This window comes from Thalassophryne amazonica, chromosome 2, assembly GCF_902500255.1.
Source record: "Thalassophryne amazonica chromosome 2, fThaAma1.1, whole genome shotgun sequence".
Classification (NCBI taxonomy): Eukaryota; Metazoa; Chordata; class Actinopteri; order Batrachoidiformes; family Batrachoididae; genus Thalassophryne; species Thalassophryne amazonica.
The window spans coordinates 107,547,854-107,564,219 of NC_047104.1; positions in this window are offsets into that span (position 1 = coordinate 107,547,854).

Below are 16,366 nucleotides of genomic sequence, written 5' to 3' on the forward strand. Positions count from 1 at the left end.
ATGGTACAAATGTCCAGTTCAGGCTTTCAGCAGACCTTACACAGCCCTGGGGAAGAAGCTGTTTTAAGGCTTTCTGTGCGTCTTCATGACTGAGCCTGTCAGAGGGGAGGGTGTCAAAAATACATTGTCCGGGATGTGTGCAGTCAGACCTGTTCTTTCGGCTTTGTTTCTCAGCCAAGCAGAATGGATATGGTTCAGGGGTGGAAAAGGGGCATCAATGATCTTTTGTGCAGTCTTGGTGATGCAGATCTTTCCTCTCCGCTGAGGTGCAGCTGGAGAACCACACTGGGTAACCATAGCTCAGGATACTTTCTATGGTGCACTGGTAAAATTTGTGAGACGTTTCTGTGGAATCCCTGATTTCCTGAGGTCCACAGGAAGAAGAGTCTCTGCTGGGCCTTCTTCACCAGCTCCTTGGTGTTCATTCCCTATGTCAGGTCCTCTGAGAGGTGAACACCAAGGCACTGGAAATTCTTTACCTGTTCTCCACCTCTTCTCCACTGATCACCAGGCTGGCATGTGTTGTGTCCTTGTGTTTCCTGAAGTCAATGACAATGCTCCGTTGTCTTGTTGGTGTTGAGGAGCAAGGAGCAGGAGGTCCAGGCCCTCACATCCTAGTGTCAGAACAAAGGCCGTCTATTGTTGTTGGTTATCATCCCCACCACAGCTGTGTCATCTGCAACCTTCTCCGGTAATTTGTGCTAAGAATGGGAGTGCAGTAGTGTGTGAAAAGTGAGTGTAAGAGTGGACTGAGAACACAGCCTTGTCTCATGTGCTGTGGTCGGTTGGAGAGGAAGTCCTTAATCCTACAGAGGTGGTAGTCCAGGTGGTCTAGTGACAGCAACTTGTTGACCAGCTTGCCTGAGTTGATGGTGTTCAAGGTGATTCTGAAGTAAACAAACAGCATCCTCGTGTAAGCTTTTGAGTTCTCCAGGTATACACCAGGTTCACATGTTCTCCCCATGTTAGTGTGGGTTCCCTCCAGGCTTCCTCCCACCACCAAAGACATGCAGGTTAGATGAATAAGCCTGTTCAGCATTACAAGTACGCATGCCCGGTGCACACTTCCGGTATCGGGACAAACAAAGCCATGACACAAATGATATAAAACACTACAAGACAACACAGTCCAATGTACTGGGAAACATTTATTATGCTTACTTTTGATGAGAAATGCCATTTACCACACACGGTAGTGAGAGATATTACGTTAATTACGCATCTGCATGTTATTGCATGTTATTGTACTTGGCCCCACAAATCTTAGAAGCATGGTGTCTAACCAGATCGTTACTCTGGATGGCATTTCCCTGATCTCTAGTATACTGTGAGAAATCTTGGAGTCATTTTTGATCAGGATTGTCATTCAAAGCGCATATTAAACAATATATGTAGGACTGCCTTTTTGCATTTACGCAATATCTCTAAAATCACAAAGGTCTTGTCTCAGAGTGATGCTGAAAAACTAATTCATGCATTTATTTCCTCTAGGCTGGACTATTGTAATTCATTATTATCAGGTTGTCCTAAAAGTTCCCTAAAAAGCCTTCAGTTGGTTCAGAATGCTGCAGCTAGAGTACTGACGGGGACTAGCAGGAGAGAGCATATCTCACCCGTGTTGGCCTCTCTTCATTGGCTTCCTGTTAATTCTAGAATAGAATTTAAAATTTCTTCTTCTTACTTATAAGGTTTTGAATAATCAGGTCCCATCTTATCTTAGGGACCTCGTAGTACCATATTACCCCATTAGAGCGCTTCGCTCTCATACTGCGGGCTTACTTGTAGTTCCTAGGGTTTGTAAGAGTAGAATGGGAGGCAGAGCCTTCAGCTTTCAGGCTCCTCTCCTGTGGAACCAGCTCCCAATTCAGATCAGGGAGACAGCTACCCCTCTCTACTTTTAAGATTAGGCTTAAAACTTTCCTTTTCGCTAAGGCTTATAGTTAGGGCTGGATCGGGTGACCCTGGACCATCCCTTAGTTATGCTGCTTTAGACGTAGATTGTGGGGGGGTTCCCATGATGCACTGTTTCTTTCTCTTTTTGCTCCGTATGCATCACTCTGCATTTAATCATTAGTGATCGATCTCTGCCCCCCTTCACGGCATGTCTTTTTCCTGGTTTTTTTCCCTCAGCCCCAACCAGTCTCAGCAGAAGACGCCCCTCCCTGAGCCTGGTTCTGCTGGAGGTTTCTTCCTGTTAAAAGGGAGTTTTTTCCTTCCCACTGTGGCCAAGTGCTTGTCATAGGGGGTCGTTTTGACTTCGTTGGGGTTTTTCATAATTATTTATGGCCTTGCCTTGCAATTGGAGCGCCTTGGGCACTGTTTGTTTGGATTGGCGCTATATAAGAAAAAAAGTTGATTGATTGCTTGAAGCATGGCAATTTTGTTTGTCCCGATGCCTTCCCATCAGCCCCTGTGCGCATGAGTTGCTGAAGTTGCTTATAGGAAACTTTAAATTGACCGTACCAGTGCCAGAATGCAGTACAGAGGGCAGTTGGTGGGAGCAGGAGTGAGATAGCATCCCTCAGTGAATGTGGTTTTGTCAGAAACTGGTACTGGTCCAGATCGGCAGGGATGGAGGCCTTGATGTATTTCATACCCAGTCTCTCAAGCATTTCATGATTATCTGTGCCTGTGCAACAGCCCGTTCCCTTGCCGTATGACTGCTGGGATAGGCTTCAGCCCTACCCTGTGACCCTGAATTGGAGTAAGCAGGTAGGGCAAATGAATAAATAAGCTACATGTATCCCTCCCCAGACATCATAAAAAAACTTTGCTAGAGAAGTGACTATTTGTATTACCAATTTTCAGTTTGTCCACTTATAGGCTCTAAAAATGGAGGTACTACATAATAAAAAACAGCTGCAGTTCAAAACAGGTTGATGCTTAAAGTTGATGTAACAAGCAGATCTTGATGGATTTGAACTAAGTTATGGTGTACAGATGTACAGGCACTATAAAAAAGTTATAGACCTGCTTATACAGCAACGTTTCATCATAATCAACAATGCACTGATGTCTGGGTGTCCCACTGCAATGTATTTCCATTAAAAACCTCTGGCATGTACCGGACAGAGCAGTCTGGGTGTGTCCAGTCACAACAGAGGTACGAAATGAAGGTCAGCACCAACACGCGCCGAAAATAGGTACTGTATTTCTTTGATTGAGGCAGGGCATAATTCAAGGTCAGCGATTATTAAGAAAATGCTGCTTGCAGTCTGCACTGTAATACGGTGTTAAGTTTCATACATATCCCAAAGTCAAACCAAAGTCAGATCCCATCATCTATTAGACTAAAAAAGTGACAGAAGAGATGGAAAAAATTAGGAGGGACAAAAACCTTTTCTTGACTGATTAGAAGGTCAAATCTCACAATGTTTCCTGTTCATTAGAATACACAGTCCTTAAATGGAAGTCATAGTCACCAATCACAACTGCAACAAAAACAAAACAAACGAGAACAAAAACAAAACCAAATCTTTGCATAAACTGGCAAATTTGTCAACAATGGTGGTAAGCTTGTGCATGGCACGTGTACATGCAAATTCGATACACAGTGAGTCTGTAACTCATTAAAACCATTAGCCATCAAGATCTACTTGGCAGCGCTGGCTCTTGAGGAGAAAACCCCCCCAGCAATTTTTGTTTTTCCAATAAGATTTAGTTTATTCAATTACAGGCAGGGCAGCAAGGGGGAGGGATTAAATACATTCTTATTTCAGGGCAGGAAAGGCAGGGAAGCAAACCAGGTAAACATGGACAAGGCTTATTTGAATTACAGTCCATCTGGAAAGTATTCACAGCACTTCAATTTTTCCACATTTTGTTATCTTACAGTCTCATTCCAAAATAGATAAAAATCATTTTTTTTCCTTCAAAATTATACACACAACACCCCATAATGACATGCAAATTTTTTTAAAGATTTTTATAAATTTATAAAAAAAAAAAATAAAAAGAAAGAAATTACATGTATGCAAGTATTCACACCCTTTGTTGATGTACCTTTGGCAGCAGTTACAGCCTCAAGTCTTCTTGAGGCTGCAATTGCTGCCAAAATACAGACAGGGCAGCAATTCACATGCTGACTAAAGATATGAGGCGAACAGACATATGGAGGCTGAAAAACCCTAATGATAGAGAATATACATTGTTTTCCCATTGTCACCAATCACATGCTAGGATAGATTTCTTTTTAATTGCAACATCCCAAATAAACAACACAGTAATTTGTAACAAATACATTTGCTTAAGGGATCACGCAGCTGTGGATTTCAGTATTAATATGGATTGGGACTTGGGAATAGGACTTCTGTTTTTCTTGTTGCTTAATGCTGACAAATTACACTGTATTTGTCTTTCTGATGCTTGATTCTGCTTTTTTTTTCTTTTCTCTCTGGTTGAGGTGTGGCTCCATCCAGAGATGGGTGTAGTATCTGTTCCGGAAACTGTCCTGTGCACGGCAACATTTCCTGTACTTTTTGTGAATTGTTTTGTAATTTGTGTCTGTAGCATGGCCCAAGCAGAGGGTCACCCCTTTGAGTCTGGTCTGCTTGAGGTTTCTTCCTCAGAGGGAGTTTTTCCCCTTATACCGCTGTTGCTCTGGGGGTTAGTAAGGTTACTTGTGTGAAGCGCCTTGAAGCAACCTTGTGATTTGGCACTATATAAATGAAAATAAATTGAAATTAAATTGAAATTGGAACAGAGAGAAAGGTGGAAAATGAATATTTTTCTATTACAAGATAAAAAAAAATTAAAAAGGCTTTGGGAGAAGATCTTAAGTCTTTCTTTGAGATAACTATTGGCAGCACAGCACACATTACAAGAGTATAGGAAGCCTCAAAAGCATATTATTATAGGTAAACTGATTGCCAAGGCAATTACAAAGAAGAAAGATAATTTGAATAGAATCAAAAAATTGGAAAATGAAATAAAGATTAAAGAAATTAAGTTATGATTTACAATATCAAGCACTTTGTAAACTTAAATTCCAGTTACGCTATATTTACAACAACTAAGCAGAATATGCATTGTATCGACTGAAAACTACACACAAATTAAAAGGAGCTGGAGCAGTTTATGTCTGATATAGGCACACTGAAGTTCACAGTAAGATCACCAGTGTAAAACTAACACTGAAAATTGTGAAATTAACACTACCAGTGTACATATGGTCCTACTCTGGCCAGAGTGGGACCATATGTTCACTGTCAGTGTTTATTTAACACTGGTGATTTTACTGTGTTGCAGTCAAGAAAGACAGAAGGACTGGAGTTCCCAGTAACTGAGATGGAGTTAAGGAAAGCAGTCTCATAAATGAAGAATGGCAAATCACCTGGTAATGATGGTTTCCCAGTCAAATATTTTTAATTTAACCTTTTATAACCAGGTTAGTCTCACTGAGATTGAGAACTCTTTTGCAAGGGAGACCTGGGCAATTATAAAGATTCCAATTCACCTAACCTGCATGTCTTTTAAATGTGGGAGGAAACTGGAGCACCCGGAGGAAACCCATGCAAAAATGGGAAGAGCATGCAAACTCAACGCAGAAAGGCCACAGGTGGGAATCGAACCGATGACCTTCTTCCTGTGAGGCAACAGTGCTAACCACTAATCCACTGTGCTGCCATTTTATAAAGAATACAGTGATATCATAGCCCCAAGTGTACCAAGAAATATTGATGCAAGGGGAGATGCCCCCCACTTTTAATGAGGCCTTGACAACATTAATCCCCAGAGAAGATAGGGACACAACTGATCCCTCAATTTTTAGATTGATAAACCTGCTCACTTTGGATTACAAAATATTGACAAAAGCCATAGCATGAAGATTACAACAGGTATTTCCTGCTATTATTCACCATAACCAGGTAGGTTTTATGAAGAACAGATCATCATCTGATCATGTGAGGACACTGCTGCGTTTGATGTGGTTTTATTTATTTCATTTAGCGCCAAATCACAACAAAGTTGCCTCAAGGTGCTTCATACAAGTAAGGTCTAACCTTACCAACCCCCAGAGCAAGCACACAGGTGACAGTGGTAACGAAAAACTTCCTCTGATGATTTGAGGAAGAAACCTCAAGCAGACCAGACTCAAAGAGGCGACCCTCTGCTTGGGTCATGCTACCGACATAACTGACAAAACAATTTACAAAACGAATATACAGGAAATTTTGCCAGTGCACAGGACAAGAGGGTTATAGAAACAGACACCACACCCATCTCTGGATGGAGCTGCACCTCAAAAAAGAAAAAACAGAATCAGGCATCAGAAAGACAACAAATACTGACAATAATTTGTCAGTATTAAGCAACAAGAAAAACAGAAGAAATACAAAGGTGATCGCCAGCCACTAGCCCTAAGGTTCACTAAAAGACCCAGACTTTAGATAAAGTTGAGGCCTCGGCCCACTCTGTTTCCGAAGAAAATGAAATTAAAAGGGTAAAAAGCATAGTAACATACTATGCCAGTATGCTAGCCACACGAAAGGGAAAATAAGTGCGTCTTAAGTCTGGACTTGAAAGTCTTTACAGAATCTGACTGTTTTACTGATGCAGGGAAATCATTCCACAGAATGATAAGTCAAATAAAGCGGTTAAGTCAAAAAAAGAAGGTTCCTGTAGCTGTCATTTCTCTAGATGCCGAAAAGACCTTTGACAAGATGGAATAAGATTTTCTGGTTTTTGGCTTGACTTTATTAAATGGATGAGGACATTATATAAAGAACCACAGGCTGCAGTGATAACAAATGCCATAATTTGAGCATCAGGGGTGTTCACTTAGTCCTTTGCTTTTTTAATTTTTTTGAAAGTACTAGCTATTGCTATCAGAAATAACATGCATGTTCATGGGATCGAAGAGGGTAGTAAGGAGCACAAATGACTGCTTTATGCAGATAATATCTTGGCGGTTGTTAAGTGATCTGGTGTCCTCTCTGTCATATTTAATGAACACTATCAAAACTTTTTCAAAGCTATCAAGTTATATAATTAATTGGAATAAATCAGAGGCAGTGTTGCCACAGTTACTTTGAAAAAGTAACTTAGTTACTTTACTGATTACTCAATTGTAAAAGTAACTTAGTTACTTTACTGATTACTCAATTGTAAAAGTAACTAAGTTAGATTACTAGTTACTTTTTTAGTTACTTTTCCCAGCTGCCGACAACAACCCTCTGCCACCTCAACATGACAATGATACCTGTTTTGCCAAAACTCACTTTATAGTCACCCTTTCTTGACTTCAATGAAAATAAATACTTGTTTTATAAAAAGTAAAGACGTCTTTCTTGACCTCATATTTAACTGTTGACAGCACTGTAACAGTAAAACTTGCAATTTCGAGCCTACATTGTTTATAAAGGTAACTATTAAATTCTAACCTTTTTCTAACATTTAAATTCTCTCTAAACATTTTACTTGTCGAAATTATTATTATTTTAAGAAATATTAGTTGTAGTAAAAAACGGCTTCAAAATTGCACCTTTAATCTAGGGGTGTTGTGGGGGAGGGGGCACATCCTTGCCCCACGCCCCCATTCCATCTAGATTCGCCCCTGCTTTGGCGTTTGAGCACAAAGAATGGATAACATTTATTTATGCAGAAAACATGACCAGATTTACAGGTAAGAAAGTTTTATTGCGTTTTCACATCATATGGTCCTCAGAAAGAGAGTTTAGGTGCATTTGAGTGGAAAATAGTGTTAGTTGTTGACGCGTCGCGGAGGATCAGCTGTTTTAACGAGACGATACGGAGCGGCTCAGCTCAGAATTCTAAATAAAGGAGGAAAAAAAGTATAAAAATGTCTTTGTAAAGTTCAGTGCAGGTGTGCTGATCACCGCGCTTTAAGAGGTGAGGACGAGTCGAGCAGCTGCAAAAAACCGCGGATTTAAAGCTCACAGCTCGCTTAAAGTGGGCAGTTCAGTCGAACCCCGACCTCCTGCCCACAGACCAAGTTTAATGCTGCTATCGACCCACAATGAAAAATAATAGTAACGCACAGTGACATGGAGAAGTAACTTTAATCTGGTTACTGATTTGGAAAGATTAACGCGTTAGATTACTCGTTACCAAAAAAAGTGGTCAGATTAGAGTAACGCGTTACTAAATTACTAAGTAACGCGTTACCGGCATCACTGATCAGAGGCCATGCCAATTTCAAAAGTTTACTCTTTGAATATAGTGAAGAGGTTTAATTTCAAATTGTCTCCAGTAGGAATGAAATATCTTGGAATCAAATTAAGACAGGCTTTGGACACAATATCTCAATTAAATTTTAGCCCTCTGTTTTAAAAAAAAAAAACTTACCTTGTTGTGTAAAATTAACTTCATAAAAATGGTAGTTGCTCCCCTGTTCAACTATGTAGCTGTATTGCTACCAATAAAAATACCCAATATCATTTTTAAAAAATGTTCAGGCATAGTGAAGCATTTTTTTGAGAGAGGTGAAAAGCAAGAATAAATTTAAACAAAATGTGCACTCGCAAAGAGAAGCAAGGACTGGGCCTACCTAATCCTAGATTATGCTGCTCATCATTTGAAATGACCAAACTACAACCCCTGGCAAAAATTATGGAATCACCGGCCTCAGAGGATGTTCATTCAGTTGTTTAATTTTGGAGAAAAAAAGCAGGTCACAGACATGACACAAAACTAAAGTCATTTCAAATGGCAACTTTCTGGCTTTAAGAAACACTACTCGTATAAGAAATCAGGAAAAAAAAACTGTGGCAGTCACCAACAGTTACTTTTTTAGACCAAGCAGAGGGAAAAAAATATGGAATCACTCAATTCTGAGGAAAAAATTATGGAATCATGAAAAACAAAAGAACGCTCCAACACATCACTAGTATTTTGTTGCACCACCTCTGGCTTTTATAAAAGCTTGCAGTCTCTGAGGCATGGACTTGAGTGACAAACAGTACTTTTCAATCTGGCTCCAACTTTCTCTGATTGTTGTTGCCAGATCAGCTTTGCTCGTTGGAGCCTTGTCATGGACCATTTTCTTCAACTTCCACCAAAGATTTTCATTTGGATTAAGATCCGGACTATTTGCAGGCCATGACATTGACCCTATGTGTCTTTTTGCAAGGAATGTTTTCACAGTTTTTGCTCTATGGCAAGATGCATTATCATCTTGAAAAATGATTTCATCATCCCCAAACATCCTTTCAATTGATGGGATAAGAAAAGTGTCCAAAATATCAACGTAAACTTGTGCATTTATTGATGATGTAATGACAGCCATCTCCCCAGTGCCTTTACCTGACATGCAGCCCCATATCATCAATGACTGTGGAAATTTACATGTTCTCTTCAGGCAGTCATTTTTATAAATCTCATTGGAACGGCACCAAACAAATTTCCAGCATCATCACCTTGCCCAATGCAGATTCGAGATTCATCACTGAATATGACTTTCGTCCAGTCATCCACAGTCCACGATTGCTTTTCCTTAGCCCATTGTAACCTTGTTTTTTTCTGTTTAGGTGTTAATGATGGCTTTCGTTTAGCTTTTCTGTATGTAAATCCCATTTCCTTTAGGCGGTTTCTTACAGTTCGGTCACAGACGTTGACTCCAGTTTCCTCCCATTCATTCCTCATTTGTTTTGTTGTGCATTTTCGATTTTTGAGACATATTACTTTAAGTTTTCTGTCTTGACGCTTTGATGTGTTCCTTGGTCTACCAGTATGTTTGCCTTTAACAACCTTCCCACGTTTGTATCTGGTCCAGAGTTTAGACACAGCTGACTGTGAACAACCAACATCTTTTGCAACATTGCGTGATGATTTACCCTCTTTTAAGAGTTTGATAATCCTCTCCTTTGTTTCAATTGACATCTCTCGTGTTGGAGCCATGATTCATGTCAGTCCACTTGGTGCAACAGCTCTCCAAGGTGTGATCACTCCTTTTTAGATGCAGACTAACGAGCAGATCTGATTTGATGCAGGTGTTAGTTTTGGGGATGAAAATTTGCAGGGTGATTCCATAATTTATTCCTCAGAATTGAGTGAGTCCATATTTTTTTCACTCTGCTTGGTCTAATAAAGTAACCGTTACTGACTGCCACAATTTTTTTTCTTGATTTCTTATAGTGTTTCTTAAAGCCAGAAAGTTGCCATTTGAAATTACTTTAGTTTTGTGTCATGTCTGTGATCTCCTTTTTTTCTACAAAATTAAACAACTGAATGAACATCCTCCGAGGCCGGTGATTCCATAATTTTTGCCAGGGGTTGTAAACATCGGAACAAAATGGGTAGAGTAGATTGGATGAATATAGAGTCAGATCTGTATTATCCATTTAATCCTATTGATGTTTTATCACAAAACCCAGAAAATACTACATATGCCATATTCTTAGTCATGTTTTCATCCCATGTTCAAAAATATTTCTCATTATGGAATAACCCTGCCATTTGTATAGGAAGGTCAGTGGTATACTGGAGACGGTGGCATTCAAGTTGTACACACACTATTAGGGATCTTTACAAATAGGCTGCTTTTTTTATGTCATCTGAAGACCTGTCTGAACATTATGGCCTGAAAAGCAGAGACCAGTTTTGGAGATATTTACAGATAAATTGTGTGATTTCAAGCTATAAAACTGCTGGTAATGGTGGTCTTAGGCATTTGGGTCTGCCACAGGAGTGTCACACTGCCTCACAGTTTTATAAAATTACTGGTAGTTTTATGAGCACTGACTGTACTAATATGAAAAGGCTCGGATTTTGGAGAAGAAATTTAACAGCGATGGTTGGCCGTTCTAGCAGAATGTGGCGAGTATGTAAAGGAAACAAAAGGGAAATTCACTCAGTATAAAATTATTAATAGGTATTATCATACACAGTAAGGTTACATAGAATGAAACTGATACCTGATAATTTATGCTGGAAATGCCGGATAGCACGCAGAACTTTTCTTCAATGTATTTGAGAATGCTCTTGAACTGGACTATTCTGGGCTGAAGTGTTGGACATTCTGAGCAGATGGTACGGCTCCAGGATTCCTTTGAGTCGACATCTTTGTTTGTTAGGGGATGAATCCCAACTGAAAAATTTGTCAGAGACTACTTTTTCAGTTATTATGACTGGTACCATTACAGTTTTAAGCATCATCTTGAGACACTGGAAAACAACAAAGTATCCGGATATGGAAGAATAGCTAGATGCAACTGTGAAAACAGCATCATAGGAGTGTATCCTCAACAGACTGAAAGGGGAAATGGATGATGGGATTGGATTTATGCAAGAAGTTTTTGTTTAGGTAATACTGAAAAATTTAGTATTCTGTATCCTTTTTGGTGTTATGCTATCTCATTTCATGTGATTGTTTATTATGTACTGTGCCTTTCAAAAAAACTAACAAATCACAAAAAAATAAAACTAAGCAATCACGTGTATGTAAGTATTCACACCCTTTGCCATGAAGCTCACAATTGAGCTGAGGTGCATCCTGTTTCCTCTGATCATCCCTGAGATGTTTCTAGAGCTTAATTGGAATCCACCTGGGGTAAATTCAGTTGATTGGACATTATTTGAAAAGGCACACACCTGCCTACATAAAAAGGTCCCACAGTTGATAGTGCATGTCAGAGCACAAACCAAGCACAACAACAAAGGAACTGTCTATAGACCTCAGAGACAGGATTGTCTCGAGACACAAATCTGGGGAAGGGTAAAGAAACATTTCTGCTGCTTTGAAGGTCCCAATGAGCACAGTGGTCTTCATCATCTGTAAATGAAAGAATTTCGGATCCACCAGGACTTTTCTAGAGGGGACCACCCATCTAAACCGAGTGATCGGGGAGAAGGGCCTTAATCAGGGAGGTGAGCAAGAACCTGATGGTCATTCTGTCAGAGCTCCAGCATTCTTCTGTGGAGAGAAGAGAACCTTTCAGAAGGACAACCATCTCTGCAGCAATTCACCAATCAGGCCTGTATGGTAGAGCAGCCAGACGGAAGCCACTCCTTAGTAAAGCACATGGCAACCGATCTGGAGTTTGCCAAAAGGCACCCGAAGGACTCTCAGACCATAAGAAGCAAAATTCTCTGGTGTAATGAGACAAAGATTGAACTCTTTGGCATGAATGCCAGGCCTCATGTTTGGACAAAACCAGGCACCATCCCTACAGTGAAGCATGGTGGTGGCAGCATCATGCTGTGGGGATGTTTTTCAGCATCAGGAACTGAGACTAGTCGAGATTGAGGAAAAGATGAATGCAGAAATGGACAGACATCCTGGATCCTTGACCTCAGCCTCGGGCAACTGATCATCTTTCAACAGGACAATGACCCTAAGCACACAGCCAAGATATCAAAGGAGTGGCTTCAGGACAACTCTGTGAATGTCCTTGAGTGGCCCAGCCAGAGCCCAGACGTGAATCCAATCGAACATCTCTGGAGAGATCTGAAAATGGCTGTGCATCGAAGGTCCCCATCCAACCTGATGGAGTTTGAGAGGTGCTGCAAAGAGGAATGGGCAAAACTGCACAAAGCTAGGTGCGCCAAACTTGTGGCATCATATTCATGAAGACTTGAGCCTGTAATTGCTGCCAAAGGTGCATCAACAAAGAATTGAGCAAAGGGTGTGATTACTTATGTGCATGTGATTTCTTAGTTTATTTTTGGTAAATTTGCAATTAATTCAAATAAACTGTTTTTGTGTTGTCATTATGGGGTGTTGTGAGTAGAATTTTGAGAGGAAAAAAATTAATTTACTCGATTTTGGAATAAGGCTGTAACATAAAATGTGGAAAAGTGAAGCGCTGTGAATACTTTCTGGATGCACCAATTTATAACCTGTTTGCCAATGATTTGGATAAATACATTTCAGCTTCAAGACATTTTTATCCTCTTTATATCAAAACTTGCATCTTTTAATATAATCATATCCTTAGTCATATTTTTTTATACATATTTCTACTGGAATTCATTTTTAATGCATCTGCATAAATAATTATAAATAGAAGATGGTGCTGTACACATCATGGTGAAAAGTACTGTAGTGCTTTGTTTCAGCAGTGCTTAGGTTCTAACCAACAACAAGCAAGACTACTGCATGTGGGAATGCTGCAAACCCAAAATTTATGTATGTCTGTAAGAGTACATCGGGACTGGCAGTCTGACCCGAATGACGTCTAACTTGTGCAAACCTGTGCATTAATGCACAGATCACCCTGGTAAGGCTTTTCTTTATGATCACACTGAACCAAAGGTCAACTGTGACTAGTCTGCTATTCTTCAGAATTCTTACAGAAGAAAAATAACTCAGTTGTCACCATGCCATGGCTGCATCTTCATTATTGTTGTAAACGGCATGAAATAAAGAGCTGAAATATACAAATCCATACACTGGGAAAGTTTAAAAATTTTGCCACACATTCCAACAATTGATATAAAAGGAAAAAAATAAACCACTGACATCAAACCAATCTGTTCAAAGATAAAATGATAATACAATCAAATACAGCAATAAAGGTGACAACAATAAGTGTAATAAATAATGCAAATTGGACTCAACTGTAAATTTCAATGTGTGTGTGACATTAAAATTGGCACAACTGGGGCCAGATGTATTAAAGTGTAGAGTCGAGACAAAGCCTGTGTACACACAAAATCTGAAATTTGCACAAATCGGGTACTGTCCTCCAAACAGCAGTGCCCTTTGATACTGGTCAGTGATCTCTGGTCTCAAATAGTGAACTCTGATTGCCAGAGACCTTTAAACCTCACCCTCAATTATGAGTCTGCAGTATTTTAGAATACTTTAAGGCATAGGTGTCAAACCGATTGCAGAAAGGGCCAAGAGGGTGCAGGTTTTCTTTGTAACCACCAAATCCACCAGGTGATTTCATTGATGAACTCCTCACCTGGTATGCTCTGAGGTCATCAATACATTTTTTTAATAATCACAGGTACATGTAAACTCACCTGTATCAACACAAGAACAATAGCGATGCTCAACTATTGTATGGAAACTGGGTACCTTTATCATGTGTACTGTGCAAATAATCTTGGGCAAACTTAATTGTTCCACTCTTTCAGAAAAACATTTTAGTCATTTCACTGTTCTGATTAGCAGTTTTGTTGTCTTTGTATTACTTTGGGATGTAAATATGCAAAGTAATCAGGTTTTTATTAACCTTACTGTTTAACCCCTTAACGCCTGAATTTATATAGCTGTATATAAAACATGTTTTGTGTGTGTTTTTGCCTTTAAGTAGATGGTAAATAATGTTGAGATTATTAATTTCACTTTTGCACAAAAAATAAATAGTAATTTTGGTATTATGGTAATAATTTGTTAGAATGTTATAATAATAATAATGGTATGTTGCAAATTTGCGACAACAGGCATACTGGTCAATTTGGTATGTTGCATATTTGAGTCAAATATTGTAGCATATATGCGACAATAGGCGTTAAGAGGTTAAATAAATTTTCTTTAAGAAAATAGACAAAATTCACAAAGATAAAGAAGTAATAATAATAATAATAATAATAGTATGGGTGCTTAAAATTTTGCACAGTACCACAGCTGATCATGCAATATTTCACCATTATATAACGGCTGAGTGGATTCTTGTCATTTGATTGGTGCTTTGTATGTCACATGACATGGATTAATTCATCCCATTTGTGTTGCACTGCATTCAAAGTGCAGCTTGGTTCCATTTAGAGTGCAAATTTGGTTCCATACGTTTGGTACCATTGCACTCTCACGTGCACACGCGCATACTCGTGCACACGCACGTACGTGCATACTTGTGCACGCCGCACATACGCATGCTCGTGCACCAATATGTACGCACGTGCACGTGCGCACGCACGCACACAAATCCAATCCACTGTGCTGCCTGGAGGTTTTTTTTTTTCCCCCGTTGCACTGAGGACGTATACAGTCTTATTTTTGTTGTTCACGCACGCACAAGCACCGACCAAGTTGCGTGTGTGTGCACGCGCGTCCGGGGGATACGACTCTCCTGAGACATAATTTGAGCTAACTGACACTGCTAATTCTTGTAAGATACACACACATACAAAACAAATCCACTGTGCTGTCTGTTAACAGGAAGAGAGAAAAACCCTAGACTCATTTCTGACGTGACTTTTTTTTGCTGCACTGAGGAGGTCCACAGCTCGACTGAGCTGGTTGTGCGCGTGGGACAGCGACATGATGATTTGATTGAGTTAACTGACGCTGACACACACACACACACATCAAAATCCACTCCGCTGTAAGCCGTCTGGATGCATGAAGAGCTGCTCACATAAAATGCTGATGTGATTTTTGGCTGGACTGAGGAACTACACAAAGTCTTTTTTTTTTTTATGGAAGTCTGAAGTCAGCGCACAGCATCTCTGGACTACACGTCACAGTGGAACACCAAAACGTAAGTCCCTTTTCTGTTGTTTACAAATTAATAAAATATCAAATGACAATGATCTATTTTAGCCGTTATATATAAAACAATGAATGTTTTTACATTCGCCTCGTTGAATGGTTTGTTCCAGCTTTCACCTCATAAAATATTCATACCACTGAACTCATAAACATTCATTATTTGTATACTATTGCATGGCCTCATTATCTTCTCATAAGCATGTTTTCCCGATACAAAGAAGCTAAATCTAACAGCTGCAGTGTTCATGTAGACATTTTTAGCAGCTGTTGAAGCCTTGTTGGATAAAGAATTGGACAAGTTCGAGCTGAGATTTTTCTCTGGGTAGAAGAAAGCAGATGAGTGTTTAGACACACACACACACAAACACCGCTGAGGTTCTTAGCACAATGGATTTCACAGATGCTAAAGTCAGCAGTGTCTCAGATGATTTAGATCAGTAGCCCAGCTAGTGTTCCATGCATGTTTCATCTTTCAACTCATGAAAATATTCTTACCATTGTACTCAAATCCTTCATTATTTGTATACCACTCAACATTCTGGATCAGTAATTGTACCTATGCTTTCTCACGGTGTGGTTATCAAATTAATTTTTAACACTGTTGCATTTCAGATTCAATCTCTCACATCTTCACTTTAGAAAACCATGCACACACCTGATCCAGCATGCGCACAGTCTTACTGCATGTTCACCCTTTCTAACACTGAGTTTCAGGGTGGGAAATTCGATGGCTTTTGTGTGTACACAACGTCTGTACATCTGGCTCCAAATGTACAAGCCCATTTATTTTGTTCAGTCTGACCTCAAGGATGCTTCAGATGAGCCGGATTAAAGGGAAGGAAACACCTTGATGTCCAAGATGACCGAAGCACCTGGAGAACAATACGAAGGACATCATGGAGCTCATCCAGTAGGATGTCTTTAGAATATACAGTTTGGTCCTATGACCTGGATATGTTTTAA